The following is a 7,500-nucleotide window of genomic DNA, read 5'->3' on the forward strand; positions in this document are numbered from 1 at the left end:
GTGTTACTCTACTGTGTTACTGTGTTACTCTACTGTGTTACTGTGTTACTCTACTGTGTTATTCTACTGTGTTACTCTACTGTGTTACTCTACTGTGTTACTCTACTGTGTTACTGTGTTACTCTACTGTGTTACTGTGTTACTCTACTGTGTTACTCTACTGTGTTATTCTACTGTGTTACTGTGTTATTCTACTGTGTTACTCTACTGTGTTATTCTACTGTGTTACTCTACTGTGTTACTCTACTGTGTTACTGTGGTACTCTACTGTGTTACTCTACTGTGTTACTCTACTGTGTTACTCTACTGTGTTACTGTGTTACTGTGTTACTCTACTGTGTTACTCTACTGTGTTATTCTACTGTGTTATTATACTGTGTTACTCTACTGTGTTATTCTACTGTGTTACTCTACTATGTTACTCTACTGTGTTACTGTGTTACACATACTGTGTTACTCTACTGTGTTACTCTACTGTGTTACTCTACTGTGTTACTCTACTGTGTTACTGTGTTACTCTACTGTGTTATTCTACTGTATTACTCTACTGTGTTACTCGACTGTGTTACTGTGTTACTCTACCATGTTACACTACTGTGTTACTGTGTTACTCTACTGTGTTTTTCTACTGTGTTACTCTACTATGTTACTCTACTATTTTACTCTACTGTGTTACTCTACTGTGTTACTGTGTTACTGTGTTACTGTGTTACTCTACTGTGTTACTCTACTATGTTACTCTACTATGTTACTGTGTTACTCTACTGTGGTACTCTACTATGTTACTCTACTATGTTACTGTGTTACTCTACTGTGTTACTCTACTATGTTACTCTACTGTGTTACTGTGTTACTGTGTTACTCTACTGTGTTACTCTACTGTGTTATTCTACTGTGTTATTCTACAGTGTTACTCTACTGTGTTACTCTACTGTGTTACTGTGTTACTCTACTGTGTTACTCTACTGTGTTACTCTACTGTGTTACTGCGTTACTCTACTGTGGTATTCTACTGTGTTACTCTACTGTGTTACTCTACTGTGTTACTATGTTACTCTACTGTGTTACTCTACTGTGTTATTCTACTGTGTTATTATACTGTGTTACTCTACTGTGTTACTGTGTTACTCTACTATGTTACTCTACTGTGTTACTCTACTGTGTTACTATACTGTGTTATTCTACTGTGTTACTCTACTGTGTTACTCTACTGTGTTACTCTACTGTGTTATTCTACTGTGTTACTCTACTGTGTTACTCTACTGTGTTATTCTACTGTGTTACTCTACTGTGTTACACTACTGTGTTACTCTACTGTGTTACTCTACTATGTTACTCTACTGTGTTACACTACCTTGTGACTTTTTTGTCAGTTGGGTTATGGTCAAGGTCATGGGTTAGCGTCTGGGTTTGGGTTAGTGTCAATGTTAGGGGATGTGGATTGGGAGTTTGGTGAGGGGGATCAGCTAAAGTCAAGGAATATTTTGCAACAACATAAATTCTCATTTAGTGACGTGTGGTATGTAAATATGATCTGTCTAAAAGCCTGACTGTGAGATAATGAACTCCATGATGTTGTTAGACTGAGACGACATGTTAAACCTCGACAACCTATAGAACCAAAAAAAACTCACGGAAAGACATTCACAAACAATGTAAACAATGTAGTCAAAACAGAAAGGAAATAAGGAGAAGCAAGATGAGGAGAGAACATGGGAATACTGTGTGTTTGGTGCTCACAGAACCATTGTGTTTTAACAGTATTTGAACTGTTAAAACTGTGTTATAGCTGTTTCAATTGTGTTTTCACTGTGTGTTAACTGTGTGTGTTAACTGTGTGTTAACTGTGTTTAACTGTGTGTTTTAACTGTGTGTTAACTGTGTTTTAACTGTGTTTTAACTGTGTGTTAACTGTGTGTTAACTGTGTTTTAACTGTGTGTTTTAACTGTGTGTTTTAACTGTTTGTTTTAACTGTGTGTTAACTGTGCGTGTTAACTGTGTGTTTTAACTGTGTTTTAACTGTGTGTTAACTGTGTTTTAATTGTGTGTTAACTGTGTGTTTTAACTGTGTGTTAACTGTGTGTTAACTGTGTATTAACTGTGTTTTAACTGTGTGTTTTAACTGTGTGTTTTAACTGTGTGTTAACTGTGTGTTAACTGTGTGTTAACTGTGTGTTAACTGTGTAATCTAACTGTGTCAGAGATGGCAGAGAGGGGATGGCAGAGAGGGGATGGCAGAGAGGGGATGGCAGAGAGGGGATGGCAGAGAGGGCAGGGCAGAGAGGGGATGGCAGAGAGAGGGAGGGCAGAGAGGGGAGGGCAGAGAGGGGAGGGCAGAGAGGGGAGGGCAGAGAGGGGATGGCAGAGAGGGGATGGCAGAGAGGGGATGGCAGAGAGGGGATGGCAGAGAGGGGATGGCAGAGAGGGGATGGCAGAGAGGGGATGGCAGAGAGGGGATGGCAGAGAGGGGAGGGCAGAGAGGGGAGGGCAGAGAGGGGATGGCAGAGAGGGGATGGCAGAGAGGGGAGGGCAGAGAGGGGATGGCAGAGAGGGGAGGGCAGAGAGGGGATGGCAGAGAGGGGAGGGCAGAGAGGGGAGGGCAGAGAGGGGATGGCAGAGAGGGGAGGGCAGAGAGGGGATGGCAGAGAGGGGATGGCAGAGAGGGGAGGGCAGAGAGGGGAGGGCAGAGAGGGGAGGGCAGAGAGGGGCTTAGCTGTGCGTGTGTGTGTGTGTGTGTGTGTGTGTGTGTGTGTGTGTGTGTGTGTGTGTGTGTGTGTGTGTGTGTGTGTGTGTGTGTGTGTGTGTGTGTGTGTGTGTGTGTGTGTGTGTGTGTGTGTGTGTGTGTGTGTGTGTGTGTGTGTGTGTGTGTGTGTGTGGATTAATGATCCATCAATGTAGGTAGACATTGGAAGGTAGACATTGCTATTACCCTGTATAGATATCTACACGTTTCAGTAACTATCACCCTGTATAGATATCTACAACATGAATCAGTAACTATTACCCTGTATAGATATCTACACGTATCAGTAACTATTACCCTGTATAGATATCTACATGTATCAGTAACTATTACCCTGTATAGATATCTACAGGTATCAGTAACTATTACCCTGTATAGATATCTACAGGTATCAGTAACTATTACCCTGTATAGATATCTACATGTATCAGTAACTATTACCCTGTATAGATATCTACATGTATCAGTAACTATTACCCTGTATAGATATCTACAGGTATCAGTAACTATTACCCTGTATAGATATCTACAGGTATCAGTAACTATCACCCTGTATAGATATCTACATGTATCAGTAACTATTACCCTGTATAGATATCTACAGGTATCAGTAACTATTACCCTGTATAGATATCTACAGGTATCAGTAACTATCACCCTGTATAGATATCTACACGTTTCAGTAACTATCACCCTGTATAGATATCTACAACATGTATCAGTAACTATTACCCTGTATAGATATCTACACGTTTCAGTAACTATTACCCTGTATAGATATCTACAGGTATCAGTAACTATTACCCTGTATAGATATCTACAACATACGGTGGTATCTATTACCCTGGAATGAGATGTTCGACGAGCACGTGTCCACATACTTTTGACAATATAGTGTATGTTGTTCTATGGCTTTCTTACTGTCTTAGCTTCCACAAGGACTTACCCACGCACCACTACTGATCAGAAGGTCTCAAATCAAATGAAATGTCAAATCAAATGTCACATGGTTAGCAGATGTTAACGGTCACATGGTTAGCAGATGTTAATGGTCACATGGTTAGCAGATGTTAATGGTCACATGGTTAGCAGATGTTAATGGTCACATGGTTAGCAGATGTTAATGGTCACATGGTTAGCAGATGTTAACGGTCACATGGTTTAGATGGTCACATGGTTAGCAGATGTTAATGGTCACATGGTTAGCAGATGTTAACGGTCACATGGTTAGCAGATGTTAATGGTCACATGGTTAGCAGATGTTAATGGTCACATGGTTAGCAGATGTTAATGGTCACATGGTTAGCAGATGTTAATGGTCACATGGTTAGCAGATGTTAATGGTCACATGGTTAGCAGATGTTAATGGTCACATGGTTAGCAGATGTTAATGGTCACATGGTTAGCAGATGTTAATGGTCACATGGTTAGCAGATGTTAATGGTCACATGGTTAGCAGATGTTAATGGTCACATGGTTAGCAGATGTTAGATGGTCACATGGTTAGCAGATGTTAATGGTCACATGTTAGATGTTAATGGTCACATGGTTAGCAGATGTGGTCACATGGTTAGCAGATGTTAATGGTCACATGGTTAGCAAATGTTAATGGTCACATGGTTAGCAGATGTTAACGGTCACATGGTTAGCAGATGTTAATGGTCACAGATGTTAATGGTCACATGGTTAGCAGATGTTAATGGTCACATGGTTAGCAGATGTTAATGGTCACATGGTTAGCAGATGTTAATGGTCACATGGTTAGCAGATGTTAATGGTCACATGGTTAGCAGATGTTAATGGTCACATGGTTAGCAGATGTTAATGGTCACATGGTTAGCAGATGTTAATGGTCACATGGTTAGCAGATGTTATTGGTCACATACACATGGTTAGCAGATGTTAATTGTCACATGGTTAGTAGATGTTATTGGTCACATGGTTAGCAGATGTTATTGGTCACATGGTTAGCAGATGTTAATTGTCACATGGTTAGCAGATGTTATTGGTCACATGGTTAGCAGATGTTATTGGTCACATGGATAGCAGATGTTATTGGTCATATGGTTAGCAGATTTTACACATTCTATATACACCCGTACATACCCACATTCTATATACACCCGTACATACCAACATTCTGTATACATCCGTACATACCCACATTCTGTATACACCCGTACATACCCACATTCTGTATACACCCGTACATACCCACATTCTATATACACCCGTACATACCCACATACTATATACACCCGTACATACCTACATTCTATATACACCCGTACATACCCACATACTATATACACCCGTACATACCTACATACTATATACACCCGTACATACCCACATTCTATATACACCCGTACATACCCACATACTGTATACACCCGTACATACCCACATACTATATACACCCGTACATACCCACATACTATATACACCCGTACATACCTACATACTATATACACCCGTACATACCTACATACTATATACACCCGTACATACCCACATTCTATATACACCCGTACATACCCACATTCTGTATACACCCGTACATACCCACATACTGTATACACCCGTACATACCCACATACTATATACACCCGTACATACCCACATACTATATACACCCGTACATACCTACATACTATATGCACCCGTACATACCTACATACTATATACACCCGTACATACCCACATTCTATATACACCCGTACATAACCACATTCTGTATACACCCGTACATACCCACATACTATATACACCCGTACATCCCCACATACTATATACACCCGTACATACCCACATACTATATACACCTGTACATACCCACATACTATATACACCCGTACATACCCACATACTATATACACCCGTACATACCCACATACTATATACACCCGTACATACCTACATACTATATACACCCGTACATACCTACATAATATATACACCCGTACATACCTAAATACTAAATACATCCGTACATACCCACATACTATATACACCCGTACATACCCACATACTATATACACCCGTACATACCTACATACTATATACACCCGTACATACCCACATACTATATACACCCGTACATACCCACATACTATATACACCCGTACATATTCACATACTATATACACCCGTACATACCTACATACTATAAACACCCGTACATACCCACATACCCACATACCGTATACACCTGTACATACCTACATACCGTATACACCCGTACATACCTACATACTATATACACCCGTACATACCCACATACTATATACACCCGTACATACCCACATACTATATACACCTCTACATACCTACATACTATATACATACATACCTACATACCGTACATACCCACATACTATATACACCTCTACATACCTACATACTATATACACCCGTACATACCTACATACCGTATCCACCCGTACATACCCACATACTATATACACCTCTACATACCTACATACTATATACACCCGTACATACCTACATACCGTATCCACCCGTACATACCTACATACCTTTTATGTCCTCTGTCTGTCTTGTTTTTACTTCTTTCTTTCTTTTCTTTCTTTTTATTTATTTTTGTTATATTTGGTTTCAGGTTCTTCTGTGTTCCAGTTCCTAGTTTTTGGGGATTTAATATTTCCTACTTTTATCTATTTATAAAAACTGCACATTAAAAATAGAAAACAAATTATTTTACAACATTCCCTAGCATGAATATTATAGTGTATTTATAATTGATTTAATCGTTGTGTTTTATTATTTCCATGTATTTGTTTTATTACAATCCTACCGTTAATAGTACTTCCAAATGATTTAGATGGAGTGGTCTTGGTTTCTTGGGAACAGTTTGTTTATGAATCTTTAGCTTGTCAATGATGAAGTTTGTCGACTGCGAGAGCTACACGTCTCACTTATATTCTATTGTCTTCGAAGATTAGATTCTCCCTGTCTGTGGCCGATGTTGTTTATGTGAGATCACAAGCTATGCTTTTGAGGAACAAGTTTTGATTTATTTTATTAAACGTACGAGTTTGTCAACTTATTCATTGTGTTTTGTTTGGAGCTCTCCTGTCAACATTGAGAAACGACAGGCATATTATTCCCTAGAGAACAGTGGGGGCTCTTCAGAGGAGAATAAGGAGGACCATCCTCCTCAGTGAATTCCAGAAAAATAAAATCGTGAAATATTTAAAAAGTGATCATTTTTTGATAAAACTATACTAAATATATATTCAGATGGTCTGAGAGTTCTTCAGGTTCCTTGTGGCAAACTCCAAGAGGGCTGTCGTGTGCCTTTTACTGAGGAGTTGCTTCCGTCTGGCCGCTCTTCCATAAATGCCTATTTGGTGGAGTGCTGTAGAGATGGTTGTCAATCTGGTAGGTTCTCCCATCTCCACAAAGGCAATCTAGGGCTCTGTCAGAGTGACCGTCAGGTTCTTGGTCACCTCCCTGACCAAGGCCGAGGTCGAGTCTCATAGGGTCCATGTAGTAAATAATAAATAAATAAATAATAAATAAGGTATTTTTAGGTATTTCTTTTACACATTTCTACAAACCTGTTTTTTTGTCTAAATGTGGTATTGTGTGTAGATTGATGAGGAAAACATGGTTTGAATCCATTTTTGAATATGGCTGTAGAGTAACGAAATGTGGAAAACGTGAAAGGGTCTGAATGCACGGTCCTCCTCTCATTCAGCAGCCAATGGTTCTGTTGCTTGGTGTGTTAACA

General features: G+C 39.6%; 1 protein-coding gene across 1 annotated transcript in view; it reads left to right on the forward strand.

Moving 5' to 3' along the window:
• Positions 1-7,500, forward strand: part of LOC123990452 (runt-related transcription factor 2-like) — a 164,294-nt gene that overhangs the window by 1,064 nt on the left and 155,730 nt on the right. The gene's annotated exons all lie outside the window — the stretch shown is intronic.

The sequence above is a fragment of the Oncorhynchus gorbuscha genome, linkage group LG12 (genome assembly GCF_021184085.1).
Source record: "Oncorhynchus gorbuscha isolate QuinsamMale2020 ecotype Even-year linkage group LG12, OgorEven_v1.0, whole genome shotgun sequence".
NCBI classification, from domain to species: domain Eukaryota; kingdom Metazoa; phylum Chordata; class Actinopteri; order Salmoniformes; family Salmonidae; genus Oncorhynchus; species Oncorhynchus gorbuscha.